At 45.9% G+C, this 24763-nt stretch overlaps 1 protein-coding gene across 4 annotated transcripts in view; it reads right to left on the reverse strand.

Annotated features, from left to right (window-relative positions):
- Positions 1 to 19922, reverse strand: part of Acvr1 (activin A receptor type 1) — a 124736-nt gene extending 104814 nt beyond the window's left edge. For 3 of the 4 annotated variants that reach the window (XM_029536144.1, XM_021192491.2, XM_029536145.1), the window contains exon 1: positions 19568 to 19695. The gene's annotated coding sequence lies outside the window, so the exon portion shown is untranslated. Of the gene's footprint in view, positions 1 to 19567 lie in introns of all 4 variants that reach the window. The other variant, XM_021192493.2, reaches the window with a different exon arrangement.
- Positions 19923 to 24763: the final 4841 nt, after the last annotated feature.

Below are 24763 nucleotides of genomic sequence, written 5' to 3' on the forward strand. Positions count from 1 at the left end.
TCTTTTAACATGAGGCCAGGTGCGGTGGTGCACAATTTTAATTCAGCACTTGAAAGACTTGAAAGGCAGAGGCAGGCTGATTTCTGTGTGTTCAAAGACTGACAGGTACACACAGACCTACATAAAGAGACCCCATCACAAAAAAACAAAAAAAAAAAAAAAAAAAAAAAAAAAAACACAAAAAAAACAAAACAAAAAACAGAAACAAAACAAAAAAGTGAAATTAAGAAAAGAATAGAAAAAAGCCAGACACAGTGGCACAGGCCTTTAATCCTGGCAGTCAGGAGGCAGAAGCAGGCAGGGCTTGGTGAATTTGAGGCCATCCTGGTCTACAAGCTCCAAGACAGCCAAGACTACACAGAGAGAAAGAAACCCTGGCTAGAAAGAAAGAAAAAAGGAAGGGAGGGAGCGAAGGAAGAAGGAGGAAGAGGAGGAGCACAAATGAAAAAAGAAAAGAAAAGAAAAGAAAAGAAAAGAAAAGAAAAGAAAAGAAAAGAAAAGAAAAGAAAAGAAAGGAAAGGAAAAGGGAAAAAGGAAAAGGGAAGAGTTAAGAAGAAAGAGGAAAAAGGAAAAGAAAACAAACGAAAAGAAAAAACTGGGAGATTAGTGAGGTGGCTCAGTAGATAAGGGCACAACCAGTTCAGTCCCTGAAACCTGTGCTTGAAAGAGAAAGCCAACTCCTGAAAAGTGAAAAGCTGTTCTCCCATCTCTACAGATGTGCCTTTGTGGACAGGTACACACACACACACACACACACACACACACACACCACAAAGCACCTTTTTTGGTTTTCGTTTTCTTTTTGTTGTTGTTGTTGCTGTTTTTAGTTTAGTTTTGTTTGGTTTTGATTTTGTTTTGTTTTAATGTAAATTTTGATCCTTCTCCGAAATAATAATGTATGGAAAGTTACTTCTGCCCTTCTCAGGCTCAAGCTTGAGGCGGATGCTCTGTAGCCTATCGTGTGGCTAAACTAAGATGTTACCAAGTTAAAAATGCATTTTGATTTTGCATATTTTCGACTTATACCGGGGTCCGTTGGACACAGCTTCCTTATGAATCAAAAGGACCTGAAGAGGGCATCCCCACACAGAGTGACAAAGGCCAGGTGTATTTTAAATGTTTACAAAACACCGAAGACGGACGACAGCACCGGACTGACCTCAGGAACAATTGCATGGTCCAGTTATGAGACACAGTTTAAGCTACATGACCCACAATGCCTCTGTCCATCCTGTCATCGTATTCCTGAACTCTACCTCTCAAAGGTAATGGGAAACATCTCTCGAGTGGGCAGTCCCCTCTACCCACCACCCAACAACATCCAAGAGCAGCAGTGAATGGGTAATTACGTTAATAAAAAACTCAACTACAAACACTGGTCTCAACCTTGGGGACTTATAAACTAACTGAAAAAACAGAAGACAAAAAAACAAAAAACTTCAAACATACTCCCGTCAAACAAACTTCCATCCCCGACCCATCCTGAAAATCACTACTCATCATCAAATTCTTACTATATTTAAACTCCAGGGCATCCCTTCCCTGAAGAGTGGAATAATGTCTGCCCTGCTTCCTGCCCGAGGTGCCGGAGCGGGTGACCAACGCACGGTTTGTGTAAGCTCCAAAGCACTCCCAGAAGTCAGTCAGACATGAACAAAGGTTGGATTCGTATCACACCCTATCTTATCACCACCATAGAAAGAATCCTTAAAGACATTTCTAAACACGTAAATTCTGATCTTGCCCTTGTTGTGTCCAGGGAATGGCACAAGAAGCGTCAGGGGGAAGGAGAAAGAAATGTGAGCCTGCTAGATAGGGAAGAAAAAAAAAAAAAAAAAAAACCCTTCATGAAGCCCTGAGGGGCTCAGACATCTCCTGTGAGTATCTGACCACCCTTTGTGTATTTACTCATGGAATAGCCTGTGAGTAAGCTGGCGTCTACTCAACAGGTCAGGGCTTATCTCCTGAGGGCAAGTATCACCTGGGCCCTGTCTTTAGTAAAAAACTTCTAGAAAAGTCCTTACTTCTAGTTAGCCACTACCACCACCACCTCCTCCTCCTCCTCCTCCTCCTCCTCCTCCTCCTCCTCCTCCTCCTCCTCCTCCTCCTCCTCCTCCCCTCCTCTTCCTCCTCCTCCTCCTCCTCCCTCTCCTCCTCCTCCTCTCCCTCTTTCTCCTCCTCCTCCTTCTCTTCCTCCTCCTCCTCCTCTTCCTCCTCAGCCCAGTACAACTTGGCTTCACACTGAGTCTATAGACATATCACAAAGACCTCCTAAATGCCCACCACATCCTAGCTCCCTGAGCTCACAGGCATGAATTTATCAGGTCGTCCTCGGTGGTCTCCCTAGCATACCAGCCACCTCCCAGCTGTCCTCAGACACTCATGCCAGACCCAGGGGGGCAGATCTACTTACTCTCTGACCTTTCTCCCCAGCAGAATTCGATCCCCACTCAAAGGTCCCCGCTGCTTGCACTAGGGTAATGTGCTTATCTGCCCCTGTCCAGGGGCTGGTCCTCTGAGTTCATTCTGGACAGTGCTACCAAGTGCCCCGAGGGCCATCAATCCAAGTCGCCTTCCAGGATTCACTTACAGCTAATTACTCCAGATCCTGCCCCTCCCAGATCCTTACCTAAGCTGTCTGATGCTGGATCTCAACAGTTCAGCATTCCAAACAGCCTTTAAAACAACCTGAGCCACGCCCATTGCTAAGCAGACTCCTCCCTGCCTTTCCAGCCTGCCATCCCTCTTCGAGTGTTCCCACAGAGCAGAGCACACAGGACTGACGATCCCCCTCGGCATGCTGCTGAGTGACATTTCGGCTCTTTTCTTTTTAATGGAGAATGTTCTTTTTCTATTGCATATTAAAGTCAATCCATAAGTGGCACATCGAGACTGCATTTCCACACATTTAATTGCTTTGAACAACTTTCATACAAGATAGAACGACTTGGGGAACCCGCGAAACATTCCATAGTATCCCAGACCAATTTAGTCACAGGCTCAGCAACTGGGATGCGGCACGGGGATGCAGACAAGGCTGGGAGCCACTCCATCAGAATGTGGCTCGGGATGGTATTTAAGGGAAAAGGGAAATTCCTATGCATGGTAAACAAACAGAGAACCAGTCTTGGCTCGGGACCTTAATTCTGAAAGTCCTATATCCCAGGACATCCTAGATTCCCAGGCAAGCCCAGACAGCTGGCCTCCCAACACAGATAAGGCAGTGTTGAGAGCCTGCGAAGCAAGGCTGTCTCTCCCAGAAAGTGCTCAGCAGAAGGCAGTCCGCTAAGCCTGCAGTGTTAACAGCTGCACTGGGTTCCTATGCGGAATAAATTTGGAAGACCCCAGGGATGTCCCAGTAGAAGTGATTAAGTTAATGATTTTCCTCATCACAGATACTTCGGAACTCCAACGTACCTTCTACGCTGTCTGAGACAATGTGTTTCTCACTTATTTGAGGACCTTTTAGTAGAACTCCCTGGGTATCATCTAAGTTTCTGGTTTTATTTTTTTTTTAATGTATGACTAGTGTGTGTGTGTGCAAGTGTGTGTGTGTGTGTGTGTGTGTGTGTGTGAGAGAGAGAGAGAGAGAGAGAGAGAGAGAGAGAGAGAGAGAGAGAGAGAATACCATAGCATATACGTGGGGGGTCAGGGGACAACTATGTTGTCAGTTCCCTCTTCCTACACGTGGTCCAGGGACAGAATTCAGGTCCCTGAGATCTCTTTTACCCACGGAGCCAGTCTGCTGCCTCTTTTGGGTTTCAAGAAACATTTGTGGGAACTGGGGGGTGGGGGCGGGGGGTGCTCATTCAGTAAAGTCTGCTATACAAGCACAGGGCCTGTGTTCAGATCCCAAGAAGCCACCCATGTAAAAGCCAGGTGTGGTAACACACGCCTTCAAACCCAGACTTGGGGCTCCCGGAACAGGAAGATTGCTGAAGCTCACTGGCTAGCCAGACCAGCCAAATCAAGACACTTGAGGTTCAATGGGAGATTCTATCTCAATACATACATACATATATATATATATATATATATATATATATATATATATATGAGCAACAGAAAAAAAAAGCTACTCTACACTAACTTTTGGCTTACACACACATACACAAATCATGTGCACACACCACACTGTACCACACACACACACACACAGACCAATATTTAGGAAATGTGAGTATGGTATTATTTCTGCATCATCAAGCCTGTACTTAAAAAAAAACAATCAAAATCAATGTCCCTTAGCAGGTGGCTTGCCCCCTCCCCGTTCTCTCACAGTTTACCACTGGCTGTCTGCTCATCTGCTCTGACTCCTAAAAGCATTCAAAACACCTGCTGATAGATAGCAATGAGGAGCAGGGTCCAGTTCACCCAGATTCCCAGTAGACAAGAGCCAGGCCTCTGTGTTTCTAATGGCTCTCTGATCCCACCAGTACTCACTGAGAAAGGGGGGTTCTGTTTAGGTCTACTTTTAAAGCCGATGGGGGGCTGTCCGCCCTCCGCCCCTCCAAAAGCCTCTGCCTGGACGTCCCTGGGCTACCTGAGACTTGCCTTTGAACCTTCCTGAGCTACCCACAAACATCCCTACCCTGGAAGCTGACCCTTGACTCTCTCTTAAGCAGGAGGACACTCCCCAGCACGACTTCTCCTTTACAGCTGCCTTCTCTGTTGTCTGCCCCTCTACCCCACAGAGCTTCCCAGTACCCTTTGTGTGCCCGTGCTCAGAGGCTAGCGGGGTAGCAACTCTCAGAAGGAGATACTACTGAAAAAGCACCCACCCAAGAAAACAGGGCTGGGACTTGGGGGGTATTGCTCAGTGGTAGGGCATCTACTTTAGAAGGAACAAGACCCTGGGTTCTACCTCTGGCACAAAGGACAGAAGCAGAGGGCAGAAAGACAGAGGAGGAAAGACAAGAGTAGGTGAAGGAAAGAAAGAGAAATAGAGGGCAGACTGCTCCTGTGGTTCATCTCAGCAGTGGAGGCTGAAACAAGAGGATGATGAGTTCCAAGCCAACCTGGGCCCAGGGAAAAATATCCCAGGGAGGATTGGGAGTTCAAAGTCCTAGACTTCAAAGAGTTGGAGGCCAGCCTAGACTAAGGGAGATACTGTCTCAAACAATAGTAACAAACAAACAAACAACAACAACAAAACCCAGAAAGCGGTGGGGGAGGGGGGCTACCATACATGACAAGTCTGCTGATAGAGAGAAACATGATTAGAGCCCACAGCAGGGGAGTCTCTGTCACCTTCAAAGAGTAGAATGGGAACAGAACAGCGTCACTCCTCTGCTTGTTTTTCTCCCACTGTACAAAACATAAGATGAAACTCTCAGGCTTCCTGAAAGGTCAACCTAGATAATCATCAGATTAACATTTAACAGACTGAAAATCAACAGTCGCAGTGGGACATGAAGCACATCCCCTCCGAGTCTCCTGCACCCTCTTCACGGATAGTCTCCCACCCACAATGTGAAGTTTAAACAAAACCACCGTGAAGAGTTCCGGAGCAGTCACGGCTGTCAAAATCATGGGTGGCACATCCCACTTAAAACAGCATTTGAAAAGTGTCAATAATTATAATTAGACACTTGCACCCGATCCACTAAACTTGCAACCTGTGAAATTAAAACCAGCCTTTCAAAAGTGTGACTCCCGGATCATCATTTAACCCTAAAGCAGGTATAAAAGATGTCACCCTACAGAGAATGGTGTGAGCAAAAGCCACAGTGCTGTGGCATACCATTAACAGGAAGGTGGCCACCTTTAACGCTACATTATGGGGATAACACAGTGATCTGGTATTTAAACACAAACTCGCTTGTGTTTAAAGACCGTCCCTTTGCAATCATCATGTCGCCCTGCACGGAGAAGGCGTGCTGCTGTGCAGTGTGTTCCCAGGTAGCTCCCTTCCCCCTGATGACAGAGCTTCATAACCATAAATCTAGAAGGTACTAAGGGAGATTTAAACTATGCTTTAGAGCTGCCCATGATGGCAGACACCTATCATCCCAGCACAGGATACAGAGGCAAAAGGATCACTGCAAGTTCCAGGAGAGCTAAGACTACACATGGAGACCCGGCCTCCCAAAAGAATGTATGCTGTATCACCACGAAGAGTCACCTAAAGTCACGGCTTTAGTGACTATATACCATTCCACCGTATGAATATGAATAAGGCCCAATCTCTATAGGAGACTAAGTTGTCCTTTATTTTTGTTTTTGTTTTGTTTTGTTCTGTTTCCTACTCTGTAGCTACATGGATTGATTTGTATATGGGAAGAGGTTTAGTAAATGCAAAATAAAAATCAATCAAGGGCTCAAAAAAAAATGCTCTTAGGAGAATAAAAAATGTATATTGGCCATTCAGAAGTTGAAAGTGGATCAAATGAAAAAAGTCAAATGCAGTCTTTTGGCTTGGGAAGTATAAATTCTAAAGGAGAAATGCAGTACAGAGAACAAACATGCACTTTATACTATGCTGTGTTTAAATTTTTGGATCTGCCTCCCTTGGGAAGTGCAAGGAAGTACACTGGTGTTACTAGAACCATTGCTTCAGTCCTAGAGATGGTCCTCATAGCTCCTCCTGGCCCACACAGGCCCTGCGCCCTCTCACCAGCACCACCAAGGAAAAGAAATCTGACAAAATGCTTCAAAAATAACCTAATTTTACCTTCTTCCTCTTACAGAGTGAGCGAAAGCAGTCCCCTCTCGTCTGCTCCATAATCATAAATAAAATTTCACCATTTCTTATAGACGGCCCATCACCAACCTACTGCTTTTTTTAAAGCTATTAAAAATAAAACTTTTTCCCTACATATAAAAATCCATTGTCTCTATTTGTGATCAATAATAAAGAGCTGACTATCTGAGTTTCTTGGTCACTAAATGCTTACTTACCACTCACAATATTAAAAAAAAAAAAATCAGTCATCAGCCATATACGCTCTGCTTTTAACATAAAGCACAGGCAGACACGGCACTTTAAAACAACCGAAGAAAGGCTGTGGTTTGCAAGGCTTCCAAAGCCCACAGTTATTCACGGACTCAAACGTACACAGGGAAAAAAAAAAAAAAAATCACCAGACTCCACTTACTGGAAAGACCAAAAAAAGAAAAAAAAGAAAAAAAGAAAAAGAAAAAAGAGAGAGACTAGAGAATTATTTAACATTAGGAAGAACCAAGCCTCTGCCCTTCTTGACAGACAGGAAAACACTGAAAAGAAAATTACTCTCTGTGACCACATAACTGGCTTTCAGCAAAAGCAGACAGGGCTGGGTCTCTGGACCCTTGGTTCTCGCCATGCATTGTGCTTCCCAGATGCAAATGAAAAAAGGCCGATCCTGGCTGCAGCCTATATGAAATTTACAAAGCAAATAGCAATCTTTGGTATCTATCCCCAGACGTACAGGATGGGAATTAGTAAGTCAAGCTAGCCTGCCGCAGATGCTCAGGGTACAATGATGCTCCCCACCCTCAAGGGCGTGCCTTCCAAGATACCCCATGGATGCTTTCCATGGGGAGTACTGAAACCTACCTAAACTATGTTGTCCCTACTGTGTACATGCACGCCTATGACAAAGTGTAATAAACAAACTAGACAGGAATAATAAAACAGAATAATGACGATAATGTAGTATAACAAAAGTTGTTTTACATTTCCAAACTATTTCTGGAACTTCCCATGAAATATTTTCAGACCGTAGTTGAGCATTGGCAACTGGAAGCATGAAACAGAACCATGGATAATGGGGGACGATTGCATACATACATCAACACAGCCAATGCCACAGTGCACATAAAAACAGTCACTGCAGTTCTCCATACACACACTCAACGGCAATACTACAACGCACAACATTGTGTAAAGCAGAATCTGAAATAGTGACCACATAAATTATAGTGCATAATGAAAGGCCTTCTAAAGCAGAGGTCTGGGTGGGGGCTGGAGGCCAGAGATGTGCTCACCTTGACACTCAGGATGCCTGAAGGCCTGGGTTCAACCCTCAGTACTGAAAGCCAAAAGCTACATAAATAAATAAGAGGCTACATGGTTCACACTAACAAAGGAAATTTTCCAAGACTTGTTAAGTTTAAAAAAAAAAAAAAAAAAAGGGACAGCCCAGAAACGGGAACAAGACACAAACACACACAGAAATAAAAACATATTCAATATTCGCCGCCAGAACAGGGGTGCACGCCTGAAGTTCCCACTACCTGAGAGACTAAGGCAAAAGGAGAGCTTGAGCAGAAAGAACTCTATTCCAGCCTGGGAACCATGGCAAGACTTCATCTCCAACAAACAATATGACACCATATGACAGTAAATGTAATTAAATGGTATGGATGAGAGAATAAACAACTTGGATATTTCTTTTTTACTTTTTTTTTCCCTGTATTTACTTTTTACTTATTGACGTTACATCCCACTCACTGAACCCTTCCAGGTCATCCCCTCCCACCATCTTTCCCTCTCCCCTCTCCCCTTCTCTTCTGAGTGGGTGAGAGCCCTGCTGGGTATCCCCACCCCCACGACCCACCCTGACACACAACAGCTTTTAGGACAGGCTCCTCGAACTTGGATTTATTTTTTTTCTCTTCTGTTTGATGCTGGGGCATGAAGCTGGGGTCTTCCCTGTGATAGGCATCACTCCCACACTGAGATGCAGTCGCCTGCAACAATTCCCGACTGTTGGTACCTTCCCTTTACTAGGGGAAAACAGGAGGCAGAAGTGTAAAATCTACTTTCTTCTGTATGTGCTCTTCCTTTATATGTTGAAGCATGTACCTGTGTTCCTTTCACAACATAAACTACCAAAAACGTAAGCATTCACCAAACCCAAGGAAACACATGTATAGAAGCGCCTATCAATGTGTTCGTACGAATAAAGATTAACTTTACTGTAATACATTATATATTTATCAATATATAAGTATATATTTATACATATTACATATTATTATATTAAAAGTATTTATAATGTGTGTTTTATATATTTATACATATAATATATGTATTTTTATATAGACAGTAAATTAAAAATAAAAAGGTTAACTTTAACTTTTTTTTAAAGTCAGAGTTGTATGGCCCCAAAAGGAGTCAAGTGTCACAAAAACAAAATAAACCCATTCCTGGAAGATAGCCAGAGGCTAATACAAGGCTCCACATCTGAGCAGGAGCTGCCCCACCTGTCGATAGAATGCCCCGACCTGTGAGACATTTGGGGATCCAAAGGCAAGCAGATGGGAGAAGACCTTGATGCTGAGATGGACCCAGATAATGAAGAAACTGTAAGTTGGATGGACTCTGAAATCAAGCGGAGTAGAGGTGGGGACATGGATTACTCTGAATTTGTCAAAGGACATTCCATTCCTAGCCAGCTAGAAGCCAGAATACAACCTCAGCTGAGGGTCTTCTCCCCATCCGTGGACTCCATAGCCTCCTCTCCTATGACCTGGGATACAACGGTAAATAAATGTTTAAGAGTTAAAGGGCAAAAGTCTGCGACTTAGATTCACCTAAGGAAAGCACACGAGTAAGTGACAGGCACCACTCATCAAAGGGAGTCTCCGCCTGCCTCTGAGTCTATGAAAAGATGCTTATCTGTTCCCAGGTGGAAAGGTGGGGAGCTGTTGAGTTTACGCCTTCATTAGAATAAACATTTCATTCACCCGGGAGGCGGGACACTTGACCCCAAAAAGTCAATAAGAGACTCTGAACTGTTTGCCTCCAGTTCACTTTGTTATGGACACCTCAGATCACTTCTATTCCCAAAAGGGACAGCCTCCCCATTCATCCTCTCACCAAACAGGGGTACAGATCGGATCAAAATAAAAGCCAAAGTTCTGCACCCTCACCCCCAGGAGTCTAGTGCTATCCCCACCCCCAACCTCTTAAAGGACTGAGGGGAAACCTCCAGCACACCCTTGTTCCTCCTCCATCACCTCGGCCCCTCCCAAACATGCTCCTCTTGCCAAGTTTACATTGTCTTTTAAGATCAACACCACCACCACCCCAGCCACCAAGGTTCCACAGGGCAGATACATTTACTCCTACCCCACCCTACTCCTCATCAGAAGAGAGTTAGTCAATAAACTCTGCCTCCTGCCCAAAACCAAAATCCTATCCCGTCTAGTATTATTGTTTCCTCCTGGCCTCTGGGAAACAAACCCACACGAACTGAACAAACCACCTCACCAAGGAGTGCGGGTCTCAAGCTTGCAAAGCCACGGGACCAGAGCAACGAGCGTGTAGAAGGGGCAAGGCAGGCTGGGGAGGTCTTGAAAACCAGCCCAAGAGTAAGGTATTAGGAGTAGCTATCAGCAGATGCTGGTGTCGAGGAGAAAACAGGGTGTAGCCAGGATTGCCAGTCACAAGAGTGAATAGAAGTTGGGCTGTCTTCATGGGAAAGGGCCTCATTTTCAATAATGGCAAACTTTTAGGAAACGTTTTAAATACAGCATCAAACCACAGTAGCCCGGGAACCCAGCTCCACTTCTACCTTCACCTGCTACAGAACAACATGGTGACTTTGGTGGCTTGGGTTCACGCCCAGATGGGTGACCTCAGGCCTGCCATGCTGTCTCTCCTTTTGCAAAGCGGGGCATAGCAGGAGAAGGCACTTCAAGTGGATATGAGTATTAAATGTGGGACCCAAGTATGGCTTGCTCAAGGCCAGTTTCCCTTCTAGCTTCCTACGGCGGCGCCTCACGCATCCTAGGCCGCCATCAAACTCCGGGTGTAATTGAGGATGACTCTGAACTTCTGGTCCCCCTCCCTCTACCTCTCAAGTGCTGGAAAGACAAGCATGGACCAGCACACCTAGCTGGAGCAATGCTAGGAATGAAACCCAGGGTTTTGTACATGTTAGGCAACAAACTCTATCAATGCTACCATATCCGCGGTCGACAGCCTGCTTCCCAGGCATTATCTTAGCCTTCAGCAGGCGTCCCAGGAAACCATGACAAGGTACCACATTACCTCATATTACTTCTTTCTCTGGTTCTCCCCTTGCATACTCCGCACAGCCAAGGTACTTGCCGGGACCGTACCTTCCCTGTTTTCCCAGGTCTTGGATGTTCTCCTGAGATACGGCATCTCAAGATGTAAAATCTGATCCAATGACTGAAAGTGTGTGCAGCTGATACTGTCTAGAGCCTGGTTCCTACAGAAACCTACTACTTCTTATTTACTAGCACCATTGACCATGCTTCCCCTTTCACAACTACGCACATAAAAATACCGCCACAATAATAACATCAAAATGGCACCTCTTTCCAAGGCTAGCCAAACAACCACCTCCTCAAAGGTGTCAGGTTGATCTTATCTCTCTAGAACTTATGACCAAGATCCTCAGCCCTCCGCTTCTTCTCCCAGATGTGTAATCCCCCTCAAGGATACCGTCACATCTGGTTTTACTGACTTACATGTTCAGCCCAAGTTCAGGGAGATTTGATGAGCGATCCATAAAGGAAGTGCTGAGAGGCAAACTACAAAGGAACAAGAATGGGGGGAGCATTTCTGGGACAAGGACAGCAGGTGAAAGGCTTATGCCAGTACCGATCCCTCTCCGCCTCTCATTGTTCATTTCCAAATAACTCACGGAGTCATCGTCTAAACTGCATCCCCATCTTTCCGGCGTCAGCAGGTAGAGTACTCTTGCTTGCCTCTTCAACTGAGAGCAACCATCTTACTCCAATATGATCTCCATACACAAGGAGCCAAGGTCCCCTGCACAGTTAAGTTAATCACCCGCACCTTTGATGTCCATGGGGCTCAACAAGGTCCCCATTAGTCCTTTTGATCTGACTTAAGAAAAAGCAAAGACTTTGGGTCTGGGAGAAGGAGGGAGGTTGAGGCTTTTCTGTAGAATGACTAAAACCCATCCCCCACCCCACCCCACCCCCAAAATAAAACCACCTGACAAAATACCCATTCAGATTAGCAACTATTCAATAAACAAATTGAGGCTAATTTTCACAATGCCTGGAACAGAACACTTTTTCTTTTCTAACTGCTGATTAGGACCCATTAGCAAGTTTTGAAATCAATTTAGTAGATAGAGATCAGAATTTTTTAATAAAAATTGAATAGAAATCAGAAAGCATTACAGTAGAGTCTAGCGAAACCTGTAATTCCACTTCACTTCTCGTAGGCATATGTGTGAGTGTATGTGTACCAGGCCATAATGGAAAATGTCTCTCTTGTGAGTCAAGCATCTTTCAGGAAACATTGACACTGAACATTTATGTTTACCTGAGGTACTATCTCTAGAAGGAGCTGCTCTGTAACTCTCTGGATCCCACTTGTAAGATGCTTACTCCAGCCCCTGTGGCCCACAACGGCTTCTTTTTCTTTCTTTCTTTTTTTTTAGCTTCTTTTTTTTTATTTGCTTCATTTACATTTCAAAAGCTATCCCCAAAGTCCCCTATACCCTCCCCACCCACCGCTCCCCTACCCACCCACTCCCACTTCTTGGCCCTGGTGTTCCCCTGTACTGGGGCATATAAAGTTTGCAAGACCAAGGGGCTTCTCTTCCCAATGATGGCTGACTAGACTGTCTTCTGCTACCTATGCAGCTAGAGACAAGAGCTCTGGGGGTACTGGTTAGTTCATATTGTTGTTCCACCTACAGGGTAGCAGCCCCCTACAGCTCCTTGGGTACTTTCTCTAGCTCCTCCATTGGGGGCCCTGTGTTCCATCCAATAGCTGACTGTGAGCATCCACTTCTGTGTTTGCCAGGCACTGGCATAGCCTCACAAGAGACAGCTATATCAGGGTCCTTTCAGCAAAATCTTGCTGGTGTATGCAATAGTGTCTGTCTTTGGTGGCTGATTATGGGATGGACCCCTGGGTGGGGCAGTTTTTGGATGGTCCATCCTTTCGTCTCAGCTCCAAACTTTGTCTCTGTGACCCCTTCCAAATCATCACATTCAAAAGCCGCGTGAAGAACATCATTCGGCCCACTTGCCCCTCACTCACTTTTCTCTTGAAAAGAGAAAGTAAGAGTCACCCTGGACAGCCACCTGTCCCTTTTCTCTCTTCTCACTACTCCTGGGTATAACTGTCTTGCCTAAGTCCCTAAAATCCAGGAAAGAGACACAAATCCAAGGGCTCGGGCACTGTGTGTGGCGTCCACTTATAAGCAGTATTACCCTGGGACAGCAGTCGACTACATTATAGTTTCACAAAGAGGAAGAGCCTCTGGCAAATAAGATGCAGAACCTGTTTACAACATCATCTCAACCATCCCTCTAACCCAAAAAGTTTCCCCCTCAACCTCTTTTCTTCACACGTTTCCCAGGGAATGCACTCTCCAAACAGCATCACCTCTACCATCCAAGCCGGCCCAGCATCACGCCCCACACGGTCCTTTTATCCCATCGGTCCCATTTCTTACAAAACTCAAGGTTGTGTTGTCAGTAGTTCCATCAGCTATGTCTTCCATCGGCTAAAGCAGAGGCAAACCGGAGGGCAATCTTGTTTCCTCAATGGCAGCTATGGCACAGTGTAAGCATGAATGTCTGAAACTGGCTTTCACCGGTCACCAAGCTGCCCAGTGGTTATGCCCACTCCAACCCAGCCTTGAAACCTGGTAACGTGGAGTTTACTTTGACTTCTATCCATTTTCCAAAGAGATTCCCAAAGAGATTCGGCGCATCCTTTCACCTCTGACATAAGCCCTGGCCACCGCTCTGTTCTCCATGTCAATTCCTTAAGAAGGCACTCTTGCAGCAAGAGAAAAAAAAAAAAAATCAGAGTACAGGGCTCAGTTCACCAAGTGTCTGAGTCTCACATTATCACAGGATTCCTTGCTGTGATAGAAACAAAAAAACAAACAAACAAACAAACAAACAAACAAAAAAGTGGATTGAAGTATTCTTCCCCAGAATAGACATGTCTCCTTGACCTTCTCACAAAAGGAAAGGAAGTGTATGCTGAAAGAATGCAATAAATACTTGCTGCATTTACTAACTACAAGCTACAGTACAATCAATGAATGGTCAGGCACATTGTCAGGAGTGAGGTCCTCCTGGCTTCAGTTATCAGCACAGAGGAAAACAATGGAGGGCAGGGGTACAGAGCACAATTTCCTTACCTGGAGCACCTTCCGCCTGTTTGCCACCCATTCATAGGGACCGGGTATAAAGTCTGTTATCTTCTTTGTGCTGTTCCCTTTTCTTAAATGACGTGGTCCCTTTCCACCCAGAACACGCAGTCATCCATTCATTCTCTCAGAATTAAAAACACTCACTACTGCTGCTCAGCAGGTGACAACACAGAGTACTCTTACACAGGACCCAAGTTTGGCTCCTAGCATCCACATCAGACAACCCACAACCTCCTGTAACTCCAGCTCTGGAGAATCTGATGCCCTCTTCTGGCTTTTGGAGGTACCTTCACTCTTATGCACATAATCACACACAGACACACCAACGCACAAATTCATAAATAAAGTTAAAATAAATGTTCTTTAAAATGTATCAAAAAAAAAAAAAAAAAAACTGGTTGTATGGTTTGGCATTAGATTAGAGATCTATGAGATACACAAAAGATGAGGAAACGTGAATAGTCCTTACCCTCAGGGCAGCCATGAGACAACTGAGTTTAAGTCAGTGAAGGGGAATGAATCACATGGAAGTAATACAATTAGGAAAAATGAATAACTCGCAGTCGTATATGGTGAAGAGATGACTCGAGGCCCAAGAGGAGAAATGTAGACGATACAATGCTACCAGAACATAATGCTGAGAAAAGCAGCATTCTCCCTTGCCATGAGATTACTCTGGCCCCTGAGGGGGTCTGACCTTCCCCCAAAGAAAGAGAAAGTCGAGGGAGGCCAGATCAATCAAGGTCAGGCCTAAAAGCTGTCAAGTTCTAGCCTCTGAGAGCCATCAGGATACCTGAGCTATGGCCACTTACCCTATCCCCCTCCCCCCCACACACACACCCAAAACAACTTTCAGCTACCACATGTAGCTCCAGAGGACTTAGAAAGACTGCCATCACAAATGCCTTTCCCTGTCTCTGAAATAAAGGCCAAACAGCCAGAGTAAACAATGAGGCAACCCTAATGGGCAAAGCGGAATGCTGGTCAGAGACTGAAAACCCCGAAGTCAAACAATGAAGCAGTGGAAACTTTGGCAAACAAAGCTCTCAGGATCTGGGAAGACACTCACAAGCAAGTTCAGATTCCCAAGCCTGCCTAGGACGGTAGCTCTAAATACTGGGGGAGGGTGGGTGGGTTTTGGTTTTGTTTTGTTTTGTTTTGTTTTTTAAATCAAGGAAGCTGCATTTTCACTGCTCCCGTGTTCCAGTAGCAGTTATGCTGGGACTTGGACCACTTGGCTACATCCTAGACTCCCCCCATTTTACGGGTCTTTCATTAGTTAATCTGAGGTGGTAAAACCACCTTCAATCTCAACTAAAAGCCAGGATGCACTAGCCATACCAACTTCTTGAGCCTCTTTCCAACAGAGTCTTTCATTAGACTGTCCTTTGCGACAGACCAATCCTAGTTTGGGGCTTCTGATTCTTAAACTAGCAGGACAAACAAGTTCATTCCATCACCAATAGTTGTTCTCTTTTTTCAAAAAAAAAAAAAAAAAAAGAGGCCAATCTTCCCTTTGGATCTTCTAAACTAGAACTGGCCACAGGGGGTGGGGCTGGGGGGAAGACCAAGTTTTCATTCCAAAAGATCAAAGAAGGCATTTTTGTACGAGGAAACCTAATTCCAAACCCTTATTTCCAGGAATAAAGCCACAGTGCCCAAAACTTGCTTGGGAAAAATAACACAGGACTATGGATTCCAATTAAAACCTCAGATGGTTTCATTCCCCAGTCTCCCAGCTTCAAGTTGTTAACATTTTACAGGGGTACTGCTCTAACTTACACAGCACCTCCAGTCCTGAACCATCACTTGACCACTGGGTTAAAAACACAGAAGCACGGAAGGCTCTATGACTGCATTCTGTACCCCATCCCAGAGACTAGACATACAAAACAAGGGGACACTGAAGAGTCAGCTGCAGCCCAGCCCAGCCCATGCCTCTCAGGAGAAACCCCAGGCAAGCCCAAGCTGTCCCTACACTCACGATATTGGCAATGAGGACATAAGGAACAGAAAACAGAGAAGAGGCAATATAGCTCAACCTTATGCAATATAACACGCAGCTTTAAAGTGATTACCTGTAGTTTTGTCAATCGGCCAATAATAAAGGTGTCTCCTTCATGCAAGGCAGCAAGCTATGGGCTACAGTCAGCAAAGTGCAGTGAAATATCCCCCCAAGTAATTATTATGCTAATCATTACGTCTCATTGCCTTTATCACTTGACTGAAAAACTACGGTATATCATGTATGTTGCTAAACTAAAATCAGTGCCCATGAACTCAACACTTAATCAGAAAACAATGTCACAAATAGTGTGACCTTCTTTGTCCTTACCCCAGATCCCTGCAGCGCACACATATCAGACCGTCACTATCCTGCACTTGAGGGTTCAGAATAAGTAAGAGTCTATCTTCATGGTTCCCTTGTTTCCTAATCAATGATCTGACTTCTCAATACAGCAGCAATACACTGCTTCTTAAAAGATGGTGTTTGTAAGTTATTGTTAGTTGTTTTGTTTTTTTTAATTTAAAAAAAAGTTATTTGCTGCTTTAAAGAAAATTATTAAAGGGAGCTGGAGAGAGATGCCTTAGCAGTTAAGAGCACTGGCTGCTCTTCCAAAGGACCCAGGTTCGATTCCCAGCATCTACATAGCAGCGAGCAAGGGTCTGTAACTCCAGTGCCAGGGGACCCCAACACCCTCTTCTGACCTGCACAGGCACCGCATGTGGTACACGGGGAGAACACCCATACACATCAAGTAAAAATAAGTAAATCTAAATCAAAAGAGGCACATTATTAGCTAATTAAAGATAAGTGAGACTTAGCTACAGCCGAAAGCTGGGCAGTCACTGGCAACCAGAGCTCAGGACATGTGTTCTAAAGTACAACCGAATCCTGGGTCAGTTCCTAACTCTACAACCTAGATCTGTCAAGCCTCAGTTTCCTACTGGAGAAGAAGTGCTAAAGTGTGCAAAGGGTTTGCACAGAGCTGGGCACACTGATTGGCTCATACCCCACCTAATCACCCTGCCATTAACTCTACTCGATCAAATCAAAGGCTTTGGCCCCCACCGATGTCTAATTTCTCCATAATGGCCCCAATAAGCTGGACATGAGATTTAATCAGACAAAATAAATCATGATAGAAGGATCCAAAGGGCCAAGCAAGCCACAGAGGGGCGAGCGGATCCCCGTATTGATTCTTTCGTCACCTTGTGACCTTGGAGAACAGATCATTTTTCAAAGCCGTCTCTGTCCCTCTGTTTTCTCCCTCTGCTCTGCGAACTACTCCATCTAACCTTAAGAAACGCCCAGCTGCCTATCATCATCAACACAGTTCAACCTGGGGAAGACAAGAAGCTTGGGGAAGATGGCCCCTGTTTCCAACTCAGTCACTGTCACCCGTTGCATGAATGCCAGAAGAAAACTTGGTAAACTCTCAGTCTGGAGGGGAGGGCACTCATTACAATGCTATTAATCAAATTAAGTTCCTCCTCACTCCTGAAACGCATTACACTCCTGAATGTGGCATCTTAACTCTGCATCCTTAATATTCTCTGTAATTACTTAGCAATTACAAGAAATTTATTCAAATTCAAGTGATCGCTCTAGTCCAACGTGCAGAAGTTGTAAGACTATTATCTCAATCAAGTTCGATCTAAAACCACTCTCTGCTTGGAGCAGACCTCCACCACACAGCTGAAGAGAGACTATGAGTCCAGTGTGTGCCCACGCTGGCCCTTGCTCTTTGCCAGCTAGCCAAGGTCTATCTCAGCATCACTCATCACCTTTGAGGACTCCCATGTACAGTGTGGCAGCAGAGATGCTGCATCCCATCGGAAAGTGACAGCCACCCAAGGCACACGCGGCTCAGCTTCAGAACACTTCCATCCATCCGGCAAGCCCCGGGACAGAAAACAAAAAACAAAAGTAACCAAATCACAAAGGGAGGGATTTGAGCTTAGAACGGTAATCCAGATCCCATGCAGACTTAAAATAACCTTGTGACCGCACTGTCCCCGTGAGTGGCATGGGTGAGGCCTGGGATTCATACTTAAGCAGTGTGCCAACTGTAGAGCTGCATGGCAAGGCACTGTCTGAGGTCAGCACAAGTCTAGTGTCTGCCGCCTGCCCGAGCCTGGGCCCCCGGCCAGCAACCCACCTCCAAAGACTAGTGCCAGGACATACTATAGTGTTTCCATTTAAGGCCTGCCACTTGGATGAGCCCATCTCTGAAGTTTCTTAACACCACCTTTCCAGGAAGAATTTTTTGGGGAAAAGGGAGGTGGTGTCTATTTTTTGCCACCGCCTTCCTTTGGGCTGTCAGAGCAGTCTGCCTCTCAGGAACAGGATTCTTTAAAATCACTGGGTTATGTTTCTATTTGAGGGATTTTTTTCCCAGAAATTATATATCTATGCAAATATATATATATATATATATATATATATATATGCAATCGCATTAAACATGTATGGGACCAGAGACATTTCCCATCATCTCACACCAATCACACAAACCGCAAAGAAGAAAAGCCAATAAAGAGAGCAAATCCAATGCATTACGGTCCGTCTCTCTCCAAACACCAAATTAATGACAACTTTTTAACCAACACACTTTTCTTCTGCAACAAAAATGGGTGTTTTCTTTCCCCAGTAGCTTCCTCCGTAACTCCTCTGCCGTGCAAGGGACGTTCAGATCTCCAGGAGAAGAGGAAGGTAGGGAAGGGTGGGAGACTTATCGGGCACAAACTGGACAGAGCCAAGCTAGTCTCTGAACCAGACAGAAGTCCATGCACGCAGTGGACCCACAGGCCCACAAATCTCCCCAACGTGCCCAAGGTTCTAGCCTCACTGTTTTGGTTAGTGTCGAAGGAAGGGTTTTAAACTTGGCAAAGTACTATGCAACATCTGTAACCACATCTGCCTTCTGGGGATCGGAAGATGAATCCCACATTCCTGGCTTTGAAGCTTTTTGAAACTGCAGCTAGGAAGGACAGAGGGAGGGAGGGAGTTGAACAGAGTTTATTGGCTGTCTCTCCAGCAGAAAATTCCTCTTGGAAGAGATGGATATTTTGTGGGTGGGGGTGACTGGCCAATCTCTTTAGTCTGCCAAGCTCAGCTTGGAAGGTGAGCCCGGGGCCGTGAGGCCAGATCGATTTATAAGTCCGAGGCGCACACCCTGCAGGAGTTCACCCAACGCACACCCGAACCCCCTACTCCAAGCCTCTGCCCTCCCGGATCCCACCGGCAGCCGAGGCCCTAAGCAAGTCGGTTTCGTTCCGCCGCGGCTTCCCCCCACGTCGAGAGGGCACGCAGCTTGCCGGAGAAAGAATGAAAGCGAGGGGGAGGCACCGAGACGCCCACCCTCCACCTCCGATCCCGGCCTCGCCTCCAGCTAAGCTCCCTCCTCCCTCGGTCCCCGGCTCCGGCGGCGCGGCCGGCGACCTGCTCTCACCTCTGGTCCAGCGGCGATCGGGTGCTGAACCCGGGGAGGCGGAGAGCGCGAGGCGACCGGGAGCTGCAGGGCGGCGCGGGAGGCGCGGGGCGGGGCGGGGCGCTGCAGCCGGCGTGGAGCCCGGAACTCCGCAGGCGGCGGGCGGGTGGCCCGGGCGGCGGCGGCGGAGCGCGGCGCGGCGCGGCGCGGGGCGGGAGGCTGGCGGCCACGGGGCTGGGGCGCAGGCTGGCGGCAGGCACCGGGCTGGAGCCGGGGAGACGGCTGACGCGGGGTGGGAGGCGGAGGGCGGGGAGGAGGGCGGAGGAAACTTGCGGCGGCGCGGGGCTCGGCTGGGGGCGGCGGGAAGCCGGCGGCGGCAAAGTTCCCCCAGCGCTTGGGGGCGGCGGCGGCGGCGGCGACCGGGAGCTGGAGCGGGAGGAGCGGGAGGAGGAGGAGGAGGAAGTGGCTGCGGAGCGCTCGGCCAATGAGTGTCTGGAGCTGTGATTAACCAGGCAGCAACACATCATTTCCTCCCGGCGCGGATCCAGGGAGCCGGGAGGGAGAGGGCCGGCGGCGGGGCGGGGCGCTCCTCGCGCCCCCTGCAGGCGCCCGGCCCCAGGGAGCCCGCCCGCCTAGCCGTGCTCGCCCGCCGCCCCCGACCCCCGACCCCTCGGGCCGCCCCGGCTGCGGGCTGCTGCGAGCCGGGCTGGCGGGACGCGGGGGAGGCTCGCGGCGCGGCGCGGGGAGCGGCCAGGTAGGCGCGGGCGGGGCCGTCTGGACAGCTCCCGGGGCGCGGGGCGGGCGGGCAGGAGGCAGCCGAGCCGGGAACTGCGGGGGCTCCTGCACTCATCTCCAGCCCTGCGTGTCAGGCACAGGGGTGGATGTTCAATGCTCCGCCTCAGCCAGGCCATCGCTGCCTTGTCTTCTGATCCCCTTCCACTCTGCTCATTTCCTCGCAGGGTCTAGGGTTATGCAAGCGTTTGCCATTTTCGCAGTCGGCTTCCTTGGTAATAAAAATAAGCAAGTCTGGGGGGGAGGGGGCTTCTGCAATAATCCCGCCCTGTCCTAGGCGCCATGGGAGCTTACAGTAGGAAGGAAGGAACATTCTCCGCCGCAGAGAGGCTGACAACTTTGGTCCTTAGAAACACAAAAACACCCCAGTGTGCTAATATTATCTGGAGCATCAAAAAAAGGCATGCAAGGATCAAATTTTGCATGGTGCCCGCTTAGTGTTTGGAAGCAGCAAGCCATTTTCTCTGCCCTCTAGAAGCTTATGATGCACAGTCCTATCACAAAGCAGAGTAAAATCGTGACACCAATAAATGGGGAAAAACATAAAGTATTTTTTTTATCCCTACAGGTCCTTTCATGTAGAGGGCATTTATTGGGTCACTGGCTGCAGAAGGTTGCAAAGGAAGTGGAAGATCGGGCCTTTCCAAAAGCTGCAAAGGAGCTAGCCACACAGGCATATGTGTACAAGGAACAGCTAGAAAAGAGCCTTCAGGTGTCGTGTAAGCAAAACGGCAGAGAAGGTTGTTGGTTCTTTTGTGTTTGGGTCGTTCATTAGAGGGTCCTTGTAGTTATGTTTGGTGGAGATCAGGCGAGGAAAAATTCAGGTCAGATCAAGGCAAGATCACTAATCTGTAATCCCTGCTGGCTGAAACAATACAACGGAGCCCTAGGTAACACTTGCTTGAACTGTCAGCCCTTGCAGCTCACTGGTTTGACCTTGGGCCTAAGAGAGGGAAATGGGAGCCAGAGTGGCTCTGCAGCTATAGAGCAGCTACCTCTTCATGCTGCTGTGTCCTTTTAATCTTCCAAATGTCCCTTCCATGAGGTCAGGCACCAGGCTCGATTGTGTTCATCTTGTATCATCATCATGCCTAACAGTGGTGTATGTGTGTATGTTTAATAAAGACTTCCTTAAAGGTAGATAGGTGGATTGAGGAAGCTTGACCCGCCTTGGGCTGCTCTGCCATAGATGTTCCTCTTACTGTGGCTAACTCCCTGCAAGACTTAACAATCCCCTGTGACTGCTCAGTGTTCCGAGGGACTCTGTGGAAGCACCATGGATAGTGTTTGTGGCCTTGTATTCTACTTTGTGCATGAATATGTGTAAAATAAGAGGACAGACTCGGATATTGCTTTTCATACAAGCCCTGTGCACCCAGGGTGCAACCCTCAAGGTTTAGGCACCTTATTCCAGGATTTCTCAACCTTGGCACTACTGGTACTTTGAGCTGGATAATTGGTTTTGCCGTTCTACATGTTGAAATATATTTAGCAGCATCCTTGCCTTGTGCTCACTAGATTTCAATAGGACAACCCTCCCCTCACAATAGTGACAGCCAGATGTCTCTGAAGTACAAAATCGCCCTGATGGAGAACCACTACCTCTACCCCAAGAGCCAATCCACTGAGTTAACCCCGGTGGGGGGAAAAATCACACCCTTAAAGTAACTTGGAGGAGATACATCTTCTGTCAGTCTGAGCTTCTCCAATCTCAGTCATATGTTTCAGGGAGCCTGACTCCTCTTAATTAACTGCCTGCTGCATTGTGAATTGGCATCTTTTCTGTTTTCTGCATACCCTCCTCCTTTACGCCCAGATCAACATGTTCGTTTCTAAAAGTCAACAGATTTCAAAAAACTATTAGGAAATAGGGCCTTGAGCAACCTAAGAGTCCTGCTATTTTTCTATAAAATGTGGGGAATTTATTCCATAAAATCTCACAGACAGCTTCTCTTTTAGAGTTAAGCTTTGAATCCTACAAATGATAACCACATTCTTTTTTTTAACCAAGGTTGTAAATAATACACGCCAGACATTATAATGTGTGTGTGTGTTTTTTTTCCATTTAAAATATTTAGATATCTGAATTGAGTCATTTGTATTTTGAAGCCATTTCCTGTTGGTTCCAGAGTTTATGTTGTATGAAAGGATAAAGGAACATGTTTTATTTAAATGTATCTAGCAGACATCAATTTGGTTAGACTTACCAACTTCCCAAAACAAATTCTCTCAAACAGTATTGGTGAGCTGGTTTTGTTGGTAAAGAGCCTGACGGTATGCTGCAGCTAAGCTTTTAGAGAGTTCTAGAAGAAAAGTAAAGGTCTGTGGTTGAAGGAATGAACAGATTCTGATAGTCTGTTCATTCAGCGGTGGGTACATAAAATCCTCGTAGGCAACTAAAAAGAAAAAAAGAAAAAAAAAAAAATGGGACCAAAAAACACCTTCTCCTTGCAGACACTGGTTCCATGTTTGTGATGGAAATAGACGTCTCTGCTGAGCAAACATGATATTATCTATTTCAATAAAGATGGCGATTTTGAAGGTTGGGTTTATAATTTTGTTCATGATTAGTTTTGGAGGCACACGATGGTCACAAACATATGCAGATTAGCTGAAATCTAGATAAAGTGATCTGCTCCCAATTGTTAAGCACTGAGGTCTGGAAGAATATTCGCATGGCCTAGAAGAAGAACCCAGATTTGAGGATTCCGTATGGTTTGAGGACCAGTGAAATCTCCAGCTTCTGTGGTCAGACATAAACAAGAGCATTGGTCCTTCTGCCCCAATTCCAGGTTTTCTCAACCCAGGATTTGTGCCTTTGTTGTTGTTTTTAAATATTAGGGGAAAAAGTCATATCAAAGAAATTAATATCATGCATATTCTAGATCACAGCTGTTTTATTATATATGTCTAATGGCAGTGATATTTTAATAAATAATATTCTCATTGATAATCCATAGGCATTTTCTTGCCTTTTAAAGGAGCATTGTTCAAGTGGGAGAAAAAAAAAAAAAAAAAAAAAAACCTGACCCAGTTCATCAAAACTATTTTGGGAGAATGATAAATTAAAGGCCTTGAGATATGAAATTTAGTCCTAATCTTGTGACAAAAGAGAAAAAGCCACAAAATTAATACTATGATCTAAAGATGGAGATGATTTGATTCTAATAGTAAGAGATGGAAGAGAAACCCAAGCTAAAAGACCACTACAAATGGCATCCTTAGCATCTTCCTTCCCAAAGGAAAACAGTGAGAAATAGGCAAGAGCTTCGGTTTTTCTAGCTTAAGTTTCCAGGCGTATCTGGGACTCATTGGTTGTGTATTTCATATGAGAGGTTATTGGCCAGCTACTGTACTCAATGAAGTGTGAGTATCATAAAGGACATCCTGAAGCTGTTCATTGTTCAAGTCAGACATTAACACAGTTTCTCCTGACATGCCAGTGTACTACTTGGAGCCAACTGTGGTAAAATAGTGTTGCAAAGTCTTAGGGGACTGTTCATTAAACTATGTTGAGACACTTTGGAAAAATTTAGTTAGTGTCTGCTCACATCCGTTCTGAAATATTTATACAAGGAATAAATAGTGTGTGTGTATGTGTGAGTGAGTACGTGTATATATGTGTCAGTGTGTCTGTATAACTGAGTGTGCGTGTATGTGTGTGTGTATGTATGTGTGTGTGTGTGTCAGTGTGATGTGTGTGTTTGTGTATGTGTGTCAGTGTGGTGTGTTTGTTTTTGTGTGTGTTTGTGTGTGTGTGTCAGTGTATGTGTTTGTGTGTGTATATGTGTGTATCAGTGTGGTGTGTGTGTGTATATGTGTGTGTGTCAGTGTGGTGTGTGTGTTTGTATGTGTATGTGTGTGTATATCAGTGTGGTGTGTGTGTGTGGCAGTGTGGTATATGTGTGGCAGTGTGGTATATGTTTGTGTATGTGTATGTGTGTGTGTATCAGAATGGTGTTAGTGTGTCAGTATGGTGTGTTTGTGTGTGTGTATGTGTGTGTTTGTGTGTGTGTCAGTGTGGGGTGTGTGTGGCAGTGTGGGGTGTGTGTGGCAGTGTGTGTATATCAGTGTGGTGTGTCAGTGTGGTGTATGTGTGTCAGTGTGGTATGTGTGTGGCAGTGTGGTGTGTGTGTGTGTCAGTGTGTGGTGTGTGTGTGTGTATGTGTTCGTAATGGACTGATCTAAAACTTCTAAGCTCAAGGGACCCACTGCCCTAGGCTTTTTTCCAGCCACTTGGATTATAGGTGCTATTCAAGACAAGAGTTAAATTGTTTTAAATCATGAATTAATTGAAAGCAAGAGTAAATAAAACCTTAATTTTAGAAAGAAAATTACTTCCTAAATAGAAAACATAAAATAAATAAATATTGAGTTGACTTGAATATGTGAAGCTTTTCCTGAAAATGTTCAAAGAATAAACAA

The sequence above is a fragment of the Mus pahari genome, chromosome 3, assembly GCF_900095145.1.
Source record: "Mus pahari chromosome 3, PAHARI_EIJ_v1.1, whole genome shotgun sequence".
Classification (NCBI taxonomy): domain Eukaryota; kingdom Metazoa; phylum Chordata; class Mammalia; order Rodentia; family Muridae; genus Mus; species Mus pahari.